At 47.0% G+C, this 22,042-nt stretch overlaps 1 protein-coding gene across 4 annotated transcripts in view; it reads right to left on the bottom strand.

Moving 5' to 3' along the window:
- Positions 1-22,042, bottom strand: part of IL34 (interleukin 34) — a 66,082-nt gene that overhangs the window by 32,812 nt on the left and 11,228 nt on the right. Inside the window, exon 1 of one of the 4 annotated variants that reach the window (XM_006152658.3) lies at positions 17,180-17,212. The exons of 2 other annotated variants lie outside the window; for them this stretch is intronic. The gene's annotated coding sequence lies outside the window, so the exon portion shown is untranslated. Of the gene's footprint in view, positions 1-14,927; positions 15,137-17,179; positions 17,213-22,042 lie in introns of those variants that run through there. One more of the 4 variants, XM_006152657.2, reaches the window with a different exon arrangement.

Here is a 22,042-nt window from a genome sequence, read left to right as displayed (position 1 = left end):
CGAGCGCACGCCCCCTTTAGCGAAAACCTCTCCAAAAAAAAAAAAAAAAAAGAATTATTTATTTCCATTTATTATTATGTTTTAATTTGACCAGAGAGAAACAGAGAGAGAGAGAAAGCAAGCCACCAGGTCCAGGACTCGAACTGCAGTCAGCCATGTGGGAATCCAGTGCCATTAAACACCACACACCTTCTGGCCCCTCATTCATTTATTTTAATTTGACCAGAGAAAGATAGACACACAGACAGAAGGAAAGTGAGAAAACAAGCCACCAGGTCTGGGACTCAAACCCTGGTCAGCTATGTGGGAGTGTGCACGCCTTAACCACCACGCCACCTGCTGGCCCTTTTCTCCTTTTAAGACAGAGTGTCACCATGTGGAGATCCTCCTGCCTCAGCTAGGACTCCAGGCATGTGTCAGCAGGACCCAGATCTTTGTTTTGTTTTTTGTAAAGACAGGTCTTGCTCTGTTGCAGCCCCCTCTTCCCACACTCCTGAGTTGCTGGGATTATAGGCATACACCACCATACCTGGCTTTTAGGCTGGACCAGGAATTGAACCCAAGCCTCCCATGTGATCTCAGCCTGCAAAGAATAGCACCTTGGCAGCACATGCCACCATGACTTGGTCAGTTAAACCTTTTTATTTTATTATATTTAAGATTTTTGGGGGGGAGAGGTTTTTGCTATAGGGAGCGTGTATTCCAGAAAGACAAGAGAGAAAGCGAGAAACCACTCCCCCCCCCCAGCAGGGATAACCATGCCACAATCCCTCCTCCTCCATTCTCCTCTCGGGATCTTGGACACACACGCACACGCGCCCGGTATGAGTTTAAGCCACTGGGTCCAGGACTTGAATTGCAGTCGATTACATGGGAGTCCAGTGACATAGCCATTACGCCAACTGCTGGTCCCAAGAATTATTTTTTATTTAATTTTATTTATTGTCATTTTATTTATTTATTTATGCGAAGTTGACCAGAGAGAAACAGAGAAAGAAGGAAAGTGAGAAAGCAAGCTGCCAGGTCCAGGACTTGAACCATGGTCGGCTGTGTGGGAGTCCAGCTGCCTTAACCACCACACCTCCTGCTGGCCCCCAGTTATACCTTTTTAACCTTGTAACAACTATGAGAATTAATCCTGCCATTCTCTGAGAAAAGCCAGACTTAGAACAAGACAAGGGAAAGGAGTTTTTCCGGTCAATCCTGTAGAAGCTATTGGCCATCCTTATACCAACATAAATAAATAAATGTAACCCTTACCTCATACCGTGTATAAAAATCGACACCACAGACTTAATTGTAAAACACAACTATAAACATTCTAGAAAACGTAGGGGAAAAAAAAATCTTTGTGACTTGGAATTGGGCAAAATTTTCTTAGCTACGGACCAGCAGTTAGTGTAATAGCTATGTTGCTGGATTCCCATGTAGTTGACTGCGGTTCGAGTCCCGGACCCGGTGGCTTAAACTCACACTGGGCGCCTGTGCGTGCGTGCCCAAGATCCCAAGAGGAGAAAGGAGGAGAAGGGATTGCAGCATGACCATCCCCCCTGGGGGATGATTTCTCACTTTCTATCTCTATGTCTCTCGCTCTCTCTTTCTGGTGAGTGCATGCCTCCTATAGCAAAAACTGCTCCAAAAAAATTTTTTTTCTTAGTTATAATGCCAAAGTACGAACCATTTTTTTTAATGGTGGAAGCACAGCAGGTATAATTTAGAATAATGCTATGTTATTAGAGTATTCTAGTAGTTGTAGTTTATTCCATAAGTGAGAGAGAGGCAGGGAGACAGCACCCCAACAAGGTCTTGATGCCACAGTCCACCCTCAACCTCAGCCAGTCTTGGATCAGAGGCACACGTGTGCCCAGCACACTCAGGGAAATCTCCAGACACAAACCTAGAACCTCCCACATAGATCTTCCTCACAGAGGTTCACGCTTTCCCACTGTACCTCTGTCCAGACCCCCCAAGTATTCGCCTCCATGGTTCTAATCTGTTCATGGCAAGTACTGTGGATCTTCCATTTATGACAGTAATAGAAAGTTTCCTTCTGAAATAAATGTGGTCAGGTTTCTAAACATGAATGATCTTGAGGAAAACATGTGGGTAAGGTACAGATTCTGAAGCGAAACTGCGTGGGTTCAAATTCAGGTCCTGCCTTGGCCTTGGACAAAGTAAGATCTTTTTTCCCTCAGGCTCCTCACCTGGAAAAGAGCTTGGTAAGAAATTCTGACCTCCAAGAGCTTTGTAAGGGTTTACCGGATTTCCATGTGCAGGAAGTTTAGAACATGAGTTGACATACAGTACACATTACCTCTGTACTTACCATTATTATAGTAATAGTAAAAAGCTCACTGTTGTGAACAATAAGGATGGGTTTTTGGAAAAAGCTTTTTTCTAAATTTTTGAATTAGAGCCTTTAGTGCTTTTGATTTTATACCATCCCTAGAGATTGTGAGGAAAATACTTGATTGTGAAAGAAAGAAAGAAACCCAGTGTGGGGCTCAGGGGAACCCTAGGACACTCAAAACAGCTCCTGTTCAAGGAAGCTGCTGATGTCCTTCTGAAGACTCCAACTTCTGACCTCTGACAATTGACCTCTGAACTCTGAGATCTGACCACCAACATCTGACCTGCAACAAGTGAGTGGACTCAAGAGTGGAAAAACTAAGTGTGCAGAGGCCATGCTGCTGCTGTTCTCTGAAAAAAAGGGACAGTAGACAAAGGGACTCCAGCATGCCCTGGGACTCAAAAGCATCCCAGGATGAAAGAGAACACAAAACAAAGCAAAACGGAGGGAGGTGGCAGGCAGAAACCTCTGCAGCCCTCTTATCCTCTATGGATCAAGGAAGATAACTATCAGGGTTCATGAGGATATGGAGCAACTGGAACCCTCACGCATCGCCCTGGGGAGTGTAAATTGTTGCAGTCAGAAGACTGACAACTCTGATGAGGTTAAACATACACTTCGCCCTATGACCCAGCACCCCCACTCCTGGTATTTAACCTAGAAAAATCAGTCCACAAAAAGGACCAAAATGTAACATTGCTGCTAACTAGTATGAAAAATAGGCAGTTTCAAACGCAAAACAATCCAAATATCCACAAATATCCATAAAAATAGTGGTATAATCATACAAGGGACAGTACTCAGCAATATAAAGGAGCAAACTGCTAATTTATACACCAACATGAATGAATCTCAAAGACATGATTTTGAATAAAAGCAGCTTATAATCTGCTCTTCACGATTGAGAAAGAAAGGAAAGAAGGAAGGAACCCGGTGTGAGGCTAGTCAAGGGGACCCTTCACCACACTAAGCTACTTCAAGGAAGCTGCTGACGGCCTTCTGAAGGACTGCAACTTTGGACTCTGACCTCTTGGCCTTTTGATACAAAAGAGCACAGGGGACCAGCAGGTGGCGTGGTGGTTAAGGCGCTGGACATTCCCACATGGCTGACCACAGTTCGAGTCCCAGACCTGGTGGCTTGCTTTCTCACTTCCTCTCTTTCTCTCTCTCTCTCTGTGTCTCTCTCTGTCAAATTAAAAATAAATGAATGAATACATAAAATGTAATAAATAATTTTAAAAAAGAAAAAGTACATGCCAGAATTATCTAAAAAAAAAAAAAAGCACACACTTTATAATTTCATATACTCGAATACAAAAACTGATTAAAGTAAACCTAACTTATGTCGGCAGAAATCAGAACGGCAGTGATCTGAGGTGGAAGGTGGTAACGAACTGACTGGAAAGGACATGAGAGAGCTCGCTGGGATATCGGAAACGTTCCGTCTCTTGATTGGAATGCTGGTCACGTGGGCATACACAAGTGTCAAAAACCATCTGTACTGGGTTATAGCGTGACCCCTTCCCCATTCATGTCTATCTGGAATCTCAGAATGGGTGACATAGTCTAGGTGACATAGTCAGTAGCAAACTGAGCTGGAGTGATGAAACCACATGACTGTGGTTCAAATCCCCAGGCTGGCCTGAAAACTTGTCAGGCACATGCATGGGTGCCCGAGATCCTGCAGAACTAGAGAGCTGGGGAAGAGGGATCATGGCATTCCAAGACCCTGTTGAAAGTGCTTCTCTTTCTCTCTTTCACTCACACTGTCTCATATGCTCTCGGTCATGAATAAAATAAACTTAAAAAAATGAACTAAAGCCCACATTGAGGGAGCTCCAATCCTCAGAATCAAATACTCCAGAAAAGCCTGGTTAGGAGCCGAGAGCACTGGCCCAACTCTGCTTCCCACTAACACATGTATTAACAGAAGGCCAACCTGGAGGACTCTTTGACCCCGTTTCCTTTGTTTTCTGCGGCCCAGACACTTTTAAAGGAGTTTTGTTTGTTTGGTTTTGAATTGTTTTTTAGCTTCATGGTAGACGCTCCTGACCTTGAGAACTGGTTCACTTGTCTAAACATGCCCTGCAGACAGCTGCACGAGGACTAGGGTCAGTGAAGGTCAGGAATGGGTGGTGAATGCAAAGGCCACCTGGCCTAATCCCTACTGATGCCCACCAGGCTCCCCGGTTTATTGGATACTTCCATGTACCAAGGAACTTCCCATGCATTGATCATTGATTCCTCCCAAGGCTAGAGGTAGGAACTGGTATTAACTTTCCTTTGTGAGGAGGGAACTGAGGACCAGAGGGGGGGAACTCGTCGGAGGTTACACAAGTAGTAAGCTACAGAGCAGGGATTTAAGTCCAGACAGTCTGGCCCAGAGACCACTGTCTTAACCACTGGCTATCCTGCCAAGTAGGTATTAATTGGAGACCACACCTTCCAGGGACCCAAAGGCTTTTCTCTGTTACTGATTCAGACAATTTTAACTTTTTTTTCCCACCATTCTAGAGCAATACATTAGAGCAAGTTCCAATTTAGTTTTATAATAGCACAGAGACTCTAGAATGCTATTGGGACATCCTCTAAAACATTACATAAACAAAACCGAGTGAAACAGGATAAAGGTTGTTTGGATTTGTTTGGGAGGTTTTCGTATGTTTTGCTTTGTTTTGAAATGAAAGAAAACAAAAACAAGAAGACAGCTTAAGTGGGAAAGGGGGATAGAAGTCATGTGCTTTTTTTCCTAACTCAGTGGGAAACCCCAGGTCTTATCCATTACACAAGGAGGGAGTTAGAACTGGGTTTCCTGGGAGAAAATCACGCCAATGCTTTCTTGCTTCAGGAAAGGAGATTGAGCCTGTAGGTATGGGCTCTGTACATGCCCAAAGACCTTGTCCAGAGATTCCACAGTAGCGATTGTCTCAGGGAAAGGAGCTCCTCCAGTTGGTTGGCACAGGACGCTAACAGACCAAAAGAAATTTACTTTAGAAATGCACAGATGGTTCAGTATTAGTTAACTTGCTTAATATAACATAATAACAGGTCCTTGGAGATCTGTAAATGCTGCATAGGCATTTGACAAAATTCAGCTTCCTTTCCTAGTAATAAAAATCCCATTGAAGCAGGAAGTGATGGATAATTCTTTAACATTATAAAATAGATTGGTCTCAGAGAAATGGCAGCATTTTTTTTTAACTTAGAGTCGCTAGAAGCATTACCACTAAAGACAAGAACAAAGTAAGTGTGCTATCATTTTACAGAAGGTACTAGCCAATGCAGTTACATAAGCAAAGGAAATTACAGGTATAAGAGTTGAATAGGAGGATGCAAAATGTATTTCCATTGCTAGATGATATGATTATAAACCTTGAGCATCCAAGAAAACCAACTAAGAAACTACTATGGATAATAGCCAGTTAAACATGACTTTAAAAATACTTAAGAATAACATCAAAAAATGTGCAAGATAGGGACCAGCAATTGGTGTAATGGCTATGTTGCTGGACTCCCATGTAGTTGACCACGGTTTGAGTCTCGGACCTGGTGGCTTAAACACACGCTTGGCGTGTGTGCATGCATGCCCAAGATCCTGAGAGGAGAATGAAGGAGAAAGGATTGCAGCATGGCCATTACCCTGGGGGGTGATTTCTCGCTTTCTGTCTCTCTGTCTCTGTCTTTCTGGTGAGTGCACGTGCCCTATAGCAAAAACCTCTCCCCCCAAAAAAAGTGCAAGGTACATACTAAAAAACTATAAACAATACTGAAGGACACAGAATATTTAAACAAATGTCAGGTATACTACGTTCTTGGATAGGAAAATTCAACATCATAAATATGTTCATTCTCTAAAGTTAATGTACAAATTTAAAGCAATCCCAATACATTTCATAAATAAAAGGATATTTAAATGGCCAATAAACATACCAAAAAGGTGCTCATCCTTGTTAGTCATTAGAGAAATGAAAATTAAAATCACAATGAATTATCACTACACATACACCAGAATGAATAAAAATTAAAAAGACCGAAAAAACCCAAGTGTTACAAGGATGTGGGATAACTAAAATTCTCAGTCATCTCTGGAAGGAAGCTAAATCGTTGCACATATATTTGGAAAGCAGTTTGGTGGTACTTTCTGAAGTTGAACATGGTGGAGCATTACTGCTAAGTAAATTTCCAACAGTAACGTGTGTACCTGGACATTGAGAGCCATGTGGTACAATGTTTGCGGCAATATTATTCATAACAGGCAAAAATTGGAGCAACTAAAATATCTATCCAATAAATGAATCTCACAAATATAATGCTTAGCAAAAGAAGACAGATACAAAGAAAACATGTATATAAAATAAAAAACATAACAGATAGTGTATAGTGTTAAAATATGACACTCTGTGAGACAGTCCTTCATGGAAATATTGAAGTCCAGAGACTCCCTTAGTATGCAGGGCACACGATTGCCTGTGATCTGGGGTAGACTGAGGTCAGGGGTAGACTATGGCACTGAGACTATGGGGTTCTCCCTCTCTCTCTGCCTCTCTCACTCATGGAAGAAATAAATAAGTTTTTTAAATGTACACGGAGAAATCAATCTATGATGTAAGAAATGAAGATGAGGACTACCTTTCAGGAGGGTGGGACAGAGACTGTTTGGGGGCCGGAGGTGAGGCCTCCCCACTCTGATAACGCTGTATCTCCAGCACTAATAGATACAAGGGTGCGTTCACTTTGTGGTAACTCGAGTTAGTTACTTACAATACATTCACTTTTCTGTGTGTGTGTTGTACTTGAGTTTGTTGTTTTTCTTTTGTTTCATTTTGCTAGAGGGTGTGTGTACTTGCCAGAGAGAGATGGAGAGAGACAGAGAAACAGAGAGAGGGAGAGAGTACCCCACAAAGGATTGCAATGGGGATTTGGGGCACATACACACATTCAAGTGTTCCAAGCTACCGCAGACTCGAACCGCAGTCAGCAATGTGGGATTCAGCTCCCTTAACCACTAGGTTACAGGGTTGGCTCATACTCGAGTTTTTATTAGTTTTAATACCAGCACACATGTATGTGTGATCAGACATTCGATTTTAAGCTCAAATAGAAGAACAGCCTGACAGCTTTAAAACTGAGGAGACCATCCATGCCATATATTAAAACGCATTCCTTAAGTACTATGAGCCTTAATAAACAAAACAGTGAGGACATGAATGAGCATGAAGACACAGAGATATCAATGGAAAAAGGAGCAGGTTCTGAAATAGACCTAAATACATATGGTGAGAACAGCTCATGATAAACAGCTTGTGATAAAATAGCTTCTCAGTGTAGCAGGGAAAAGATAGCCATCTGGGGAAAAAAAAAATAAGGTTGGATCCATTCCTCATGGGATGAATTTCAAACGGATCAAAATCTGAATGTAAAGTAACAGAAGAAAACATAAGCACACCCTGTTATCTTAAAGTGAAGAAGGCCTTTGCACCCGTGATTCACCGTGCAGAAACTATAAAACAAGTCTACAAGTTCGACCGCATAAAAATGCAAACATACGCATACTCCCCCTCCAAATGTCCACAAAATAAGAGAGAAATGCTAAGCTGGTTGCAGCCTGTGTCCGAGGCAAAAGGCTAGTCTCCCTAATACACAAACAGCTCCTAGGAATAAAAAAGAAAAAGCCAACACATCAGTTTTTAAAATAACCAGGAGTATGAGAAAAAACACAAGAGTCATAGAGGAAGAAATTAAAATGGCCTAAGACGACACTGAGTCACTGTTTCTCACCTATCAGATTGGCACAAACCCAGTGATCTGACAAGTTAATGTGTCGGCAATGTCATGGGAAAGCAGCGATTTCTCATCCGAAGATGATCAACGTGGAAATTGATGCTAACCCTATTAGGGGGCAAACTGGCAATATCTCTCAAAATCACAAATGCAGACACCTTGCAATCCCACTTTTGGGAATTCATCCTGCCATGAAGTGGGCAGTTGCAAAATGCCACATGTGCGAGGTTAGTCATCTCAGCAGGGTCTTTTTTATAAAGATATGCTTAAAGATAATTATTTTATTTTATTCATTATTATTATTATTATTTAATTTGACCAAAGAGACAGGCAGAGAGAAAAAGTGAGAAAGTAAGCCGCCAGGTCTGGGACTCAAACCACCGTCAGCCGTGTGGTAGTCCAACACCTTAACCACCATGCCACCTGCTGGCCCCTTTGCGGTGTCTTGATAGCAGATTAAAAACAATCTGGCGCAGTGGTTAAGGCAGCCAGAACCCACACAGCCAGCCATTGTTCAAAACTGAACTCCAGTGACTTGAAACACATGCTGGGTGCAAATGTTGCACATCCCAAATCCCGTTAAGATGGAGAGATGGAGAAGAAAGAAAGGAGGGGATACGTTCTCCTTCTCCGCCTCTCTTGGGTGAGTGCATATGCCCTTTGGCAACTAAAACCAAGAAAGAACATTCACCACACATGTAGTGTAACATATTCAGCGAAACGAGTGAGGCAGAGAACAGCCTGAATTCTACTTTGTAAACTGTTCCGCAAAAAAGCATTTTTTATATGTTTCTATGTTTACATTTGTAAACACTTTTTTTTAAAATTTTTCCAGTTTGTTTATGTCCAGGAGGTGTATGTGCACTCATGTGCATCCATAAGAAAGAGAGAGAGTACCCCTCCCTCCTCAGGGGACATAGGCCGCAGTCCTTTGCCCTCCATTTCTCCTTCCTGTCAGGATTCCAAGTGTGTCTGCACACACACTTGGTGTGTTTTGCCAGTTGCCATGGCCAGGATTTCAACCATAGTCAGCCATGTAGGATCTGGTTCCTTTAACCACTGTACAATGAGGCCAATTCTGTATAGAGATTCTGTAGTGGAATAATTTACACTGAAGTGTGAAAGACCGGCAACTCAGAAATCTCTCAGAGACAGTGTATCTTAAAAAAAAAAAAAAAAAAAAAATTCTTGTTGGGATCAATAAATGGAATAATGGTTATATCCCACGTAGTTGACATGGTTCATGTCCTGGACCCAGCAGTTTAAAACTCACACCAGGCAAGTGTGCGTGCATGCCCAAAATTCCTAGAGGAGGGATTGTGGCTTGGCCCTCCCCGGTAGATGATTTCTCATTTTCTGTCTCTCTGTTTCTCCAGCTGGTCCCAATCTGCTGTTCTTTTCATCAGGAAATAAGTCTGCAATTTTTAAAAAGTTACTATGGAGTTGGGACCAGCAGTTTACATAATGGCTATGTCGCTGGCCTCCCATGTAGTCGACTGCGGTTTGAGTCCCAGACCCGGTGGCTTAAACTCACACCAGGCACGTATGCAAGTATGCCCAAGATCCCAAGAGAAGAATGGAGGAGAAGGGATTGAGGCATGGCCATCTCCCCTGGGGGTGATTTCTTTCTGGTGAAATCACTCCCTACAGCAAAAAATCTCTCCAAAAAACCAAAAAGTTACTATGGAGCATGTCCACTCACCAGAGAGAGTCAGAGAGAGGGAAGGGGAGAAGGCACCCTCCCAGGGCGGATGGCCATGATGCAGTCCCTTCTCCATTCTCCTCTTGGGATTTTGGCTTCTCATGCACATGCGCCTGGTATGTTTTTCAAGCCACCAGGTCCAGGACTCAAACTGCACAATTGGCTATGTGGAATCCAGCTGCCTTAAAAATCATGCCACTGGTTGGCCCTCAATCTGCAATTTGATGAACTTTTTGTCAGGGTGATAAAGTCAGTTAGAAAAGTTCAAGTCCAAGGGCCAGGAGGTGGCATGGTGGTTAGGGCACTAGACTCCCACATGGCTAACCATGGTTTGAATCCTGGACCTGGCAGCTTTCTTTCTGGGGAGCCGGCAGATGGCATAGTGTTTATGTTGTTGGATTCTCACATGGCCAACTGAGGTTCAAGCCCCAGACCTGGTGATTTGAAATTGACACCAGGTGCATGTGCGAGTATGCCCAAGATCCTAGGAGAATGGAGGAGAAAAGATTACGGCGTGGCCATCCCTTCTGGGGGGTGATTTCTCACTTTTCCTTTCACTGTCTCTGCCTCTCTTCTGTGAACACATGCACCCTAAGGTAAAAACTTCTTAAAAAAAAAAAAAAAAAACAAAAGCAGTCTAAGACCATAGATTTTCAGAGATTTTCAGCTTCAGGAGGGAGCCAGCCGTCTATCAGGGGAGTCCTTGGCTTTCCCAAATCTCACCTTTGTTAGCTTAGACCCTGAAAACAGTTACCTGCTGAGGACAGGTAGCAGGTGGCTATGTACCAGCCGTGGGGATGAACTTTTCGCTCTAGTTATTTTTCTACACGATGTTCAAACCACATGAATGTGGTGTTTAATCAAAATACTAAACAGTTAAGAGGAACTGCAGCGCATGAGTTCCTCAGCCTCGAGCAAGACCTACGAGATCTACCCTAGCTCCTATTCCAGCAGTCTGCCATCTATAGCAGATAATGTTACATATTCATAGGAGGTTTTACCTCCTGTAATAGCTCGCCGATGTCCGCCAGAAACAGCTCACATCAGTATTTCTCCTATAAGGCATCATGAAGTAGGAAGCGCTCTGGCAAGTCTCTTAACCGCTCTCTTTTCTCTTTCTTTTTTTTTTTTTTTTTTTTTTGGCTTTTGTCATAGGGTGCCTACACTTGCCAGGGAGAGACAAAGACAGTGAGATGGAAAGTGAAAAATCACCCCTTAGAACAGATGGCCAAGCTGCAATCCCTCCTCCTCCATTCTCCTCTTGGGATTTGGTACACACACACGCACGCATGCCTGATATGATTTTAAGTCACCAGGTATGGGACTTGAACCTCAGTCGGCCATGTGGGAGTCTAGAGCCTAAACACCACACCACTGGCCGGCCCTTCTCTTAAACCTCAGTTCTGATAGATCAGAAGCAGAGACCTAGTTCTCTTTCTCACTATACAAGACAGCAGGTGAAAAAGCCATGAAGCAGGACACTAAGGAGAAGAGACCTGAAGCCAAGAAGGCTGATGCCAGTGACAAGGTTAAAAAGGGTGACCCCGGGACCAGCAGTTGATGTAATGGCTATGTCACTGAACTCCCACGTAGTCCACCGCGGTTCGAGTCCTGGACCCGGTGGCTAAAATTCACGCTGGGCACGTGTGCGTGCATGCCCAAGATCCCGAGAGGAGAATGGAGAAGGGATTGCAGTGTGGCTATCCCCCCGGGGGGTGATTTCTCACTTTTTGTCTCTCTGTCTCTGTCTATCTTTCTGGTGAGAGCACACGCCCTATAGCAAAAAACTCTTCAAAAAAAATAAATAAATAAAATTTAAAAAGGGTTATCCCAAGGCTAGAAAGCCCAAGAAGGGGAAGCCCCATTGTAGCCGAAAACTGGTCCTAGTCCGCGGCATCAGCAGATAAGATACTCCTGGTCTGGAGAATGTGCCGATGAATATGCAGGACCCCAGAAATCTCCAGATGTGTACTGTATGCGTTTTTCTTTTTCTTTCTTTCTTTTTTTTTTTTAAGAGGTTTTTACTATAGGGCATGTGCACTTGCCAGAAAGACAAAGAGAGACAGAAAGTGAGAAATCACCCCCTGGGGGGATGGCCACTCCGCAATCCCTTCTCCTCCATTCTCCTCTTGGGATCTTGGGCACGCATGCACGTGGGCCCAGAGTGAGTTTAAGCCGCTGGGTCCAGGACCCGAACCATGGTCGACTACGTGGGAATCCAGCCACGTAACCATTACGCTATCTGCTGGTCCCTTGTATGCATTTTTTCACCTCACTGTATCACCCTCATGAATAAGAAGAGACCCCTGTGAGCTAACAAGCATCTGCCTGTTATGAGGCGCTGTCTCTGGGAGGTTTCTGGGCTGCCAGTCTCTCACACTTCCGTGTGTGTTTTCCTGATAGAAGGAAGACGTCGGAATGCAGGAAGTTGAGGTCTCTGGAGGACTGAAGGTAGAGTGGAGCTTACCGGAGACCTGGGGCCAGATCCAGGAGCACAGCTTCTGTAGACTATACACGGTCGGAATGTGTCCCTCCGTATTCATGTATTGAGATTTAGTTCCTATTGTGACAACTTTCAGGCTAGTAAGACTGGGGCCAGCAGGTGGCATGGTGATTAAGGCACAGGACTCCCACATGGCTGATGGTGTTTCGAGTCCCAGACCTGGCAGTTTGCTTTCTCTTTTCCCTCTGTCTCTCTCTGGTGAGAGCACGTGCCCGATAGCAAATTAAAAATAAGTAAAATTAAATAAAATAATTAAGAAAAAAAGACTATTAAGACTTAATTAGACTATGGTATTACTAAGTGAAGTCTGTGGCAGGTGATTAGGATTAAAGTCATTAGGGTGAGGACCCCACGCCTGCATCCGGGTAGCTTTAGGAGGCAAGGGAGCGGGCCAGACCTATTACACGTGGTTAAGCGCTATGCACTGGAAGGCAGGTCCCAATGCAGTTCGAATCCCAGCCCTGATGGCTTGGGAAATATGCTGGCAAATGTGCTTACATGCCCCAGATATCCTGACTGAATGGGAAAATGGAGGAAAAGGGACTGTGGTGTAGCTGCCCAACTGGGGGCGGTTTCTCTCTCTGTGGTGCGGCCACACACCCTCTGACAGTAACAACAAATACATTTTTTAAAAGAAGCGGGAGAGAGATGCAGAGACGTGGACAAGCGTTCGCTCCATCTTGCTGTGGAATGTTCTTGGTCCCCTCAGGACTGTGGGGAGAGTCTTCACCAACAAGGAGAACCTCGCCAGATGTAGCCCTTGACCTTGACCCTCCCAAGCTGAGCTGACTGAACCTCTGTTCTTTATAAATTGCCAGAGCGCTATTTGGTTATTAAGCAACAGACAATGTAGAAACACAGAACACCATGGCTCCGGCCTGCACGGTCGCCAGCAGGCCCCACCCCGGCTCCTGCAGGCAACGTGTACTCGTGTGCCTGCTCTGCCATTCACTTGCTGTGTGGCTTTAAGTCACCCGGTTCTGGAGCGGCTCAGAGCTGAAAGAAGCAGCCCTAAGGGATCACCTGGTTCTGAATCCTAGAACCCCAGTTCCTAGACTACACCTAGGAAGGCATCTGAAGTCTGAAGCGGCCTTACCCAGAAGCAGAGCCTGAGACGGGTACTAAGTCACATGCCTTACGAAGAGAGGGCCCTCGGGAGCCCCGTGAGGAGCCAGGGCAGCAGGCGGGGGAAGGCTCCTGTGGAATACTGTAGCACCAGGGTGCCCCCACCCTGAGCGGAGGCCAGGCTTCTGCGCCCGATGCCGTTGGTGACCCTCTGGGGGTCTGAAGTGCGGGAACCTCCTCAGTACCTTGGGCAAGGTGACCAGGAGGACACGGGTCTGCTGCTCATGGCAGCCCTCCCACCTCTCTCAGCAGCTAGGAAGTGAGGAAAGATGGCCTGGTGGCTGCCAACCCTTCCTTCCAGTTCTCAGGGCCTCTCAAATGTATTTCTAAACCAAAGCACCCCCACGGCGAGCCCCAGAGGACAAAACGGGAGGGGAGAGCACAGGCAGTTGTCCAGCAGCGTCTTGGAATCTGCACTTCCGATAAGCCCTGACTGCTCCAGGGCTTCCTGGCAGGCTGCCAAGTGTCCCCTCCTGGTCCTCCCCCAGCTCCGCCCACTGTCCTTGCATGACTGACTCCTCCTTAAGGACTTTGTCTTTCCTCAGCCCAGTTCCACATCAGATTTCTGCCCAGCTGGCTACTTTTCTTCAATCAAATGTCACCTCCACGGAGATGCTTTCTCTGAGCACCCCAGGTCATCTCGTCACATCCTCTGTGGTGGCGCCCTCTGCACTGCACTGGCCACTCAGGGGTTAACTGCCATGTGCTCACGGTGGGTTGGATGTCTTCCTGCTGGCCTGTGGCCAGCCCCATAGCATAGCACTTAGATGCTGCACAGAGGAGCCCACGTGGTGGACCAGGGTTCAAGTCCTGGCGCTTGCAGCTTGAAAAACCACATGGGACCAACAGATGGCATAACGGTTTTGTTGCTGGACTCCAACATAGTCGACCAAAGTTTGACTCCCATACCCAGGGACTTAAAACTCACGCGTGCGCATGCGTGCCCAAGATCCCGAGAAGATAATGGAGGAGAAGGGATTGTGGCATGGCCATCCCCCCTGGGGGGTGATTTCTCACTTTCTGTCTCTTTGTCTCTGTTCCTTCGGCAAGCACATATGGCCTATACCAAAAATCTCTCTTAAAACACACACACACACACACACACATACACACAACATGCCCAGGGTGAGGAGAACTGACAGAAGGGCTAGAGCATGCCCAGGCCCCATTGGGGGTACTTTTTCTCTCTATTCCTCTGTGTCTCTGTCTGTGTCTCTCTTATGTGTCACACATGTCTTCTGGCACTAAAAAAGGAAAACAATCATGACCTCCGTGGGAGAGAGCCTGGTCTGGTCTCACTGCTGTGTCCCTCCGTGGCACCTGCCAAACAAGATCCGAGTGAACGAGTTGGATATTTGAGGCAGACGCTGCAATGCCAGCACAGGAGGGCCAGGCCAGCCGGCGGCCACCCCCGGGGCCCAGGCCAGGATGGGAAGGAGTAAAACATCCGCTCAGGGTTTCCTTACCTGTTTGATCCCTTCCCGCCTCCAGCCCCTCTCTCAGCTCCTAACCCTCAATACGGTCAGAGTTGGCATCAACCTTTGGGAGACAGGTCATCTTTGGAAGGGTGCAAAGCTCTCCAAACATCGGGGAGCCTGGGTTCCAATTCTGCTCCAAATCTGAGCCTCCCTCTCCCTGCTGGTACCCGAGAGAGGCACAGTGACCATGACGGCCTCACGGGTTGCTGTGAGTGCCGGCCTTGGGGGCAACGTCATTTAGATACACACCACGGCAAACTGCAAACAGGGCAGGGCAAATTCCATCCCTGCCGCTGCGTGGCCTGTGTGTCTCCCCAGGCTCGGGGAGGGCTCTGCCACAGCCACACGTCCCTGGGTACCTGAGACCCCCACCATACCCAGCAGTCCCCATGGTCAGGAGCTCTGCGTATGACTGTGAGTGAGCATCATAGCCTCACATCGTGAGGTCCCAGTGAGGAGACCGAGGCTAGGAGAGTGAGGGGCTCCAGGTCCAACCCCCTGCATCTGACACTTCCGTCTCACTGGTGTAAGTGGTTGTCACCGATGGCTCATTTCGCACAGCAGCAGGGAGAAAGGCGCTATCATTACCTCAATGTTGCAGAAAGAGGAAGTGTGATTCAAACCAGGTCCACCCCTGGCCTCATGGGCAGCCTCCGCTGCACTCGAGGACCTTCCTGGGCACACAGCTGACAAGTGACATCACCAGCCCCACCGCGCTGCTGCTGCCCAAGCCTCCCGCAGCCCAGGCCCTGCTCCGTTTCCCAGATGTGGAGTCCGAAGCTGCAGGAGGCACAGGGGCTGAGCTGGGCCTGGAGCTTCTAGGGCAAGAGAGCGCAAGAGCAGAGGCATCCCCTAGGGACACACTGCGGGGAGCCCGAGGCTACCTGATCACCTGGGGGGCTTGCCTGGGGGTACCTGGGGACACCTGGGGCCAGGTGGGCAGAGGCTGCAGTGTCCTGGAGTCCCTTTCTCTGCCCTTGACCTATGCCTCCCCCCACCCTCTACCAGGATGACTGAGCCCATTGTTGGGTCTCTTGGGGGCCAGATCCAGGATGAACTGGGAGCTCCTGGATACCCATATCCCAATCCCCAAACTCAGCCAATGCCAAGAAGGAAGGGCTGCTTTAGCATTTGAAAATCAACCAACACAATTCACCATTTAGTAACAAACTAAACACACACACACACACACACACACACACACACACACACACAAGAAAACCCGCGTGGTCATCTCAGTAGATGGAGAGTCTTCGTTAAGACCGATATCCAGCAACGAGCCAACTCCAGGCGTGGCAATGGCCAGTACTGGAGCCATTACAGCCACAACGCTGAGCAGGGGACACAACCCCAACCGTCAACCTCAGAACGCTGGAGAAAAACCAAATCGAGAGCTTCCCCTCATGAACAGCACAGACCATCACGAAGGCCTCATTGAAAGGAGTACGGAGGACAGGTGAAACCTCCTGACTCTCTGACGTCACCAGGTCCCACAGAAGGTCAGAGAGATTAAAACGTCCATGAGTGAAGTGACAGGACAGACAGACGTCTTGGCACTCACTCGCTGAGGCCAAGTTCACAGTTCAAGTGAAGATTCCAGAAGAAAGATAACGCAGCAGGTGTGACTGCAGTTATCTGAACATTAGGACGGAGCTGAGAGCTAGGACCTAACTGGTTGGACCAGAGGTGGGAAAAGATGGGCCAAGTTCAAGAGGAGTTACGCCAAAGCAGTGGAACGACCGGTGGGACCAGCTCCACCGCAGACTTCCTGTCACCCGGGACAGCTGTTATGACAACCAGCAGGCATGCAAATGCTGTCGAGCATGTCACCGCTCCCAGACAGAACCTGCCCTTGCTCGTATCATCGCAGAGCTGGATGAGAAAGAACGAGAAGAGTTACAGGTTAGAGAAAAGACAGGAGAAGAAAAAGGTTCTCAGGAATAAAAAGCCGAGAAGGCCTTGAAAAACGGAGAGCAGCTGCCCAGTTGTAGAGAAGGATCAGGATTTGTGCTTTGAATAAGCTCTCCCGTTCCGAGTCTTTCAGAAACCCTTACACGGACTCCATCTGACTTCACGGTGTGTAGTTGTGGTACGTGTGGTTATTTATTTTTCAGCCTGCACATTTCATTGGTTTTAAATGTACCTGTATGTCCATTGATAGGATGGTTTTTGCAGAATCATAATTCAGTCACCGTTTATCAAAAATGAAAGCGATTTGGAAAACCCGCCCAGGAACTTACAGTTTATTCTGTAGACGTGTCGCGCGTCTCCATGCACACCTGTGTTGCACACAGTCTGCTTACCAAGCACATTAGGAAATACCTCTTAGGAAACATCAGTGGCTTCCAGCCAGCTGCCGGGGAGCAGCCTTCGTTCCTACCCACTTGCAAAGCTTGGCACTGTAGTCTGATTCCTGCAGCTATTCTCATGTTACTCTGCTACTTTTCTTCTTGAGTTTCCAAAAAAAAAAAAAAATCCAGTATCCCTCCCAATAAGAAATCTCAGTAAATTATGACTAGAAGGGAGCTACCTCAACCTGAAAAAGGCATCTGTGAAAAGTCAGAGGTGAGCGGTGAAAGACTGAACACTTCTCCACTTCGATCGAGACGCCATTGATGTCTGCCCTCATTCTACTCCGCATGTCCTAGAGATTACGGCCAGTGCAATCAGGCAAGAAAAAGGTGAGGATACCCATACTGGAAAAGAAGAAATAAAACTCTTTATTCCCAAATAATAGAATCATCAGAGTCCTAAATAATTTATAAATCTATAAAGCTGGGGTCAGTAGGTGGCATGGTGCTTAAGGTGTCTGGATTCACATGGTCGACTGAGTGGTTCAAGTCCCAGACCCAGTGACTTGAGAAACACATTGGATGCGTGTGTATGCATGCCCAAAATCCCAAGAGAAGAACGGAGGTGAAGGGAATTGCAGCATGGTCATATCCTCTGGGAGTGCTTCCTCAGTTTCCTTCTATCTCTTTCTTCTGTCTCTCTCGAGTGAGTGCACCTGCCCTATAACAAAATTACAAAATAAAATAAAAAGTTACATGTAAGTGGATTTGAGGTAAAAGAGGAGGGTTGCTGCTCTTTCCGGCCTCTCAAGGTGTCTCTGTCCTCAAACAGGTTCAGGACAGCACTCCTTCCCACAGGAGAGACAGCCTGAGAGTCTCCTCTCTCAAGACAAGGCCCTCGTGATCCTTTGCTCCATGGACCTAGGATCTGCAGGGGGTCTGGTCCCCATCCCTGCAGCTCCCAACCGGGTGCATGATGACTGGCCTCAGGCCCTTTGCACCTACTGTATGCATAATGCCTTGCTTCTTCTTCCCACCAGCCTAATCCAGGCCCTGAGAGGAACCAGGAGCAGAAACAGACGCAGACACACACACACACACACATACACACACACAATCTGGTACTTTTTCTCCTTGAGCTTCACAAAAACATCTTATTTGTCCTTGCCCCCTCCCCCGCTGGGCCCGTAGCTATAGGAGTCTGCCAGCCTCCTGCTTGCTCCAGTGACTCCCCCTCTGTGCCCCCCAGACCCCTGGTTCTCCTAGGCTGATCACATCTTCATGTCTTGGTGCCAGGCTGAAAGCCCCTTAAGGGCTCAAACGTTTCCTGCCTCCTTTCTGTCCCCCGATTCTCTGGGTCCAGTCTATGCCTGGCACAGCTGACCAGCTGCTAGGGACTTGAGATGGGCCAGTCACGTTTTTACTAATTCAGGAATGTCCCTAGTGGAGAACAATGGGGACAGTGGAATTTGGGGGAAACAGAGCAGCTTTGTTTCACATCTTTTCACATGCAGAGAACAGACCCTCAGGCCTTGGGCCAACACATGCAGGGTGCCAGGAAACCCTGGTTTGGTTTCCCCTTGCTGCCTTGGGACCCAGTGAGTGAATCCTTTCTTTTCTCTAGGCCTTACATTATCTGTCTGGAAAATGGATCTGGAGAAACTCCTCCTGCAGCCAGGTAGGGCACGTGGTGTGGGGAGCAGGGGGTGTTCTCAGGGGTCCAGCTGCAGGGAACATCGGGCACCCGAGGCCTGTTTTCCTGTGTCTGGAGACACCCCCGAGTGTGCCTGGAATGGGCATGCGATGATCCGGGGCTGGCTGAAGCCAGCAGTGGATGCAGCCTCCAGACCCTGTGGGGGTGCTGTCTTTCTGTCTCTCTCATTCATGGAAGAAATAAAATTAAAAAAAAAAAACAAACCAACCTCTAAATACATGCTCCTTGACTTATCATGGGGTTTGTCTCCATAAACCTAAGTCAAAAATACATTTAATGCCCTGAAAAACCTATGATCAACTCAAAAAAATTCTAAGTCAAACCCACCAGCTCAGGGACTATCTGCAGGTCTAACCACGAAGCCTCTGCTGTGACCTGTGAATGAGGGCCATGTGGGAAGGCAAAGGCAGCGCCCTCTCCCGGCGCTCTTGTGAGACAACGAGCCTGGCGGGCAGTGAGGCCCAGGGAGCCTGGGGGCCCTCCAGCCTGGGCTCTGACTGAGCTGGAGAAGGTGCCTCACAGGTCGGGAAGACGGGCTCTTGTCCCCACCGTCCCCAGCCTACCTGGAGCTGCCGATGCTGGGACCTCCGGAGGTCGGAGGCTTCTGTTCAAGCAATCAGCGTCTGAGGGTGACGTGCAGAGACAGGCGCATGGGGAGGAGGAAGGCCGGGTATGCAGGGTGATTCGGGAAGCTTCTGGGCCCAGTATGGCACCCTCCTTTCCTTTGCCCGCATCCTCAACTTCTCTCAGCATCCCCCGCCTTTCCTGACACTCACCACTTCTCCCAGCACCCTCATCTCTCCGAGCATTCCTCTCTCTCCCAGAATTCCCCACTTCTCCCAGCACCCTCACTTCTCCCAGCATTCCTCTCTCTCCCAGAATCCCCCACTTCTCCCAGCACCCTCACTTCTCCCAGCATTCCTCTCTCTCCCAGCATCCCTCACTTCTCCCAGTATTCCTCATCCCTCCCGCATTCTTTTTTTTTTTTTTGGAGAGGTTTTTTGTTGTTGTTGTTGTTGTTTTGTTTTTTGTTTTTTGCTCTAGGGAACGTGTGCTCACCAGAAAGAGAGAGACAGAGAGACAGAAAGCGAGAAATCGCCCCCCCAGGGGGAATGGCCACACCGCAATCCCTTCTCCTCCATTCTCCTCTCGGGATCTTGGGCATGCATGCACAAGCGCCCAGTGTGAGTTTTAAGCCACCAGGTCTGGGACTTGAACCGCAGTCGACATAGCTGGACATGGAAGTCCAGCGACATAGCCATTACGTTAACTGCTGATCCCCCTCCCCGCATTCTTTATCTCTCTCAGAATTTCCCACTTCTCCCAAATGCTTTTCCCGAGTTCCACACAAGAAACCGCTTCCAGTTTCCCCTTTCCCCCACAGTTCGGGTTACCCATGTTCAGTCTCAGTGGTCTGAAAATATTAAATGGAAAATTTCAGAAATAAACATTTTTATGTTTTCATTTATTGAGGAGAGAGAAAAAGATATCCTTGGTAAGGTCTCAACCACACCAAGATCCCCCTTCCCAGTCCCCCAGCTTCTAGCCAGCCAGGACTATGGGTGCAGCAGGGGGCACATGGAGTTGGTTCAGGCCAAATGAATCCAAACCCAGGGCCTTCCCACATGCCTCCAGGGTCACGCAGACTCTGCCTGCTCTGCCAAAGCTGGGACAACAATGCACAAACTTTAAACTGCGTGCGGTTCCGAGTAGCATGCTCTTGGCATGGCTGCTTGAGCTCTTAGAGAAGAAGAGAATCCGCCCAGCCTTTCTTCAACCCTTGACCTTAGCACAGGAATACTAAAACCTGCCAGCGAGTTTCTGTGAGCATTAGATACTGGAGCTGGGGATGCTAACTGCACAAATGTAAGCTCCGGGGAGGAAGACTTCATTTATTCTCCGCTTGGACCAAGTAACTACTCACGATGTTTGATGAATGAATCATTTTTTTAAAGATTTATTTTATTTAATTTTATTATTATTATATTCCAGCTCAATCAGAGAGATACAGAGGGAGAGGGAAAGTGAGAAAGCAAGCCACCAGGTCTGAGACCCGAACCACAGTCAGCCATGTGGGAGTCCAGCACCTTTAAGCACCGTGCCACCTGCCGGCCCTAAAAGAATAATAATAGTACTATGAGCTTGAGAATGTACATATCACCTCTGGAAGGAGCCCCAAGAACCTGGCACCAGTGAGTATCTTTGGATATAGCAAACTAAATGTTAGGAAATGGGATAGGCAGACAAAGCTACTTTTCGCTGTAAACCAATCTTTATCCCCTGATTTTTTTAAAGAACCATGTGTAGGGGCCCAGCAGGTAGTGTGGCGGTGAAGGTGTTGGACTACTACATGGCTGACCACAGTGCGAGTCCCAGACCCAGCGGCTTGAAACTCATGCCAGGCATGTGTGCATGCGTGCCCCAAATCCTGAGAGGAGAATGGAGGAGAAGGGATTGTGGCATGGCCATTCCCCCCAGGGGGTGATTTCTCACTTTCTCTCTCTCCATCTCTCTCTGTCTCTCCAACGAGCACATGTGCCCTATAGCAAAAATCTCTCCCAAACAAACAAACAAACAAAAAACATGTGTATATGTTGTCTATGTACCTATTTGAAATTAAAAACACAATGCCATTCATATTAGCACCAAAAAATGAAATACTCAGGTATGGATTTATAGATCTTACAAAATGTGGACAAGACATAAGAGGAAAACTATATAAACCCGATAAAACTATGCAATTCTGATCAAAGAAAGCAAGAAAGATCTAAATACGTGGAAAGATAGTCCGTGTTTATGGATAAGAAGACTTAATATTGTTAGAATGTTTGTCTTCCTCAATTCTGTCTATAGATTCAATTCATAGCAAATCGAAATCCCAGAAAGTTAGTCTCTGTGTATCTACGAACCAACTCCGAAGTGTATATGGGAGACGGAAGACCCAGAGGGTCCTTTTCCCAGAAGATTCTTTTTTGTTTTTGAACTATGGAGCCACGAAAAGACACGGAGGAATCTTAAATTCAAGAAAGAAACCAATCTGAAAAGGCTACCTATTGTGTAAACTCAACTCTAAGACATATGGAAAAGGTAAAACTAAG

This window comes from Tupaia chinensis, unplaced genomic scaffold, assembly GCF_000334495.1.
Source record: "Tupaia chinensis unplaced genomic scaffold, TupChi_1.0 Scaffold000355_1, whole genome shotgun sequence".
NCBI lineage: Eukaryota > Metazoa > Chordata > Mammalia > Scandentia > Tupaiidae > Tupaia > Tupaia belangeri.
The sequence above is the reverse complement of the archived record's forward strand: the minus strand, read 5'-3'. Positions and strand labels throughout refer to the sequence as shown.